Here is a 1,866-nt window from a genome sequence, read left to right on the forward strand (position 1 = left end):
GCCCAAGTTGGCTTCAAACTTCTGAGTTCAAATAATCCTCCTGCCACAGCTTCCCGGGCAGCTGAGATGGCACACGTAAGCCATGCAGTGCATTTTTTAGGGGTGCATGTATTCACTGGAAAAATATTTACTGAGTGCCTACAAGGTACCAGGCATTGTGCTACAGGATAAGGACATCATAATGAAGACAAACATGGGAAGGGAAAAAATAAGACAATGAGCTGTGGAAAGTGAGATGATCAGTTTGATGATAACACTGTGTCACAACAAATACTGTGAAATTCTGTATCACTTTTAATATTTGTTTTAATACTATATTATACTCTCTTTAAAAAATTTGAAAAGAAAAAATAAATAAATAAATCAATAAAAAGACATCTAAATTAGGGACAGTTTTTCTACCCAAATTGATATACAACCCTCAACACAAAAGAGTACAAATATGAGAAAAATTAAGGCAACAGAATCTTCAAAAATTCCTGCATCCTCCAAAGCTGAGCACACTGGTACTGACATGGAGTAATTGACAAAGAACTCAAAAAACAAATGGTTAAAATGTTTGAAGAAAACAGAAAAATGAACAACATTTCTGTACATTAACAATAAAAATGGAGTTCTTTTCCAATAAAGGTAAGTTTGAGTCATTTGTAAGCAAATGAAAACACCTTGAGACCATAATGCTCATTTAAATAAATCATACACACAAGCTTAAATATCACATTTTCTCATATATGAAAACCCAAACTAGAAATAAAAAGCAAAATAAAAAAGTTGATAATAAGAAACAGGGAGATAGGCCTTTTGCAAATGGGAGGGGTATCAAGAATTGGAGGAAAAAAAAGAAGTAGAGGGAGGGATGATGAGGAGACAAAAGTGGTAAAAAGAGAGTCAATGTGCGTTCTGGACATGTACCAACTCTCCATGAAATGTGATCCTTATATACTGAAAACATGTACTAACACAAAATGAAAATTGTAAACATAAACAATAAAGCAATCAAAAAAAGTCCAGAAAATATTCTCATTTACAATAGTTAAAAAAATTTAAAACCCTAAGAATTAAAACAAGAATGGACATGAAAGATCTGTATAATGAAACAATGTTCTGACAAAAGAGTTCGAAAAAGAACATCACTAAATGGAAGGATACACACTTGTGTTTGAGTTGTTAGGATAGCTATACTCATAATATCCATATTATCAAAAGTAGTGCATAGATTTAATAAAATTGTAATAAAAATATAGACAGCTAAATTATTTAGGCATATCAGAGTAGTCAGACAGCACTAAGCCCTCAAGTAAGCCAGTGAAAGAGATTAGAATACATTACAACAGTGGCCAGAGTTGTGTTTGTTAGAGGCCAGGCCTCCAGATAAAGACTATGTACCTCCTCATGGGATAAGATCTTTGGTATCACCTGTTACAGGAAAGTTCAGATAAGCATCAGTCAACCTCATGGGTGACCAAGACCTCCTGATACATCTCTTCCTGAAAAGGCCTTTATTCTTTCCATGTACACTTGTTATGTGACCTGTTTCCCCATTGGATCATTATTTTTTGGATCATTATTATGTAAATGGTTATGCTTGTAGTCTTATTTGGTTGATCACAGTTTTGCCCCACTTTGTATCACTTCATGATTTTCTACCCACCTTCTGATGTTTTTTTTTTTTTTTTTCAATTTGGAAGCAGATACTTTATTAACTGACCAAATCATAAAAACACCATGGTAGATACCTTAGTTCATCCTTCTAATAAGCCTGTTGATCTGGTCTTCCCTATTTCCTGCATCTCCACCTTCTACAAAATGGGTGGTCTTTTTCTTCATTCCACCTTGAGGAGATGATAACTTGAATGGCCACAGGAA

This window comes from Octodon degus, unplaced genomic scaffold, assembly GCF_000260255.1.
Source record: "Octodon degus isolate 3935 unplaced genomic scaffold, OctDeg1.0 scaffold00211, whole genome shotgun sequence".
Classification (NCBI taxonomy): domain Eukaryota; kingdom Metazoa; phylum Chordata; class Mammalia; order Rodentia; family Octodontidae; genus Octodon; species Octodon degus.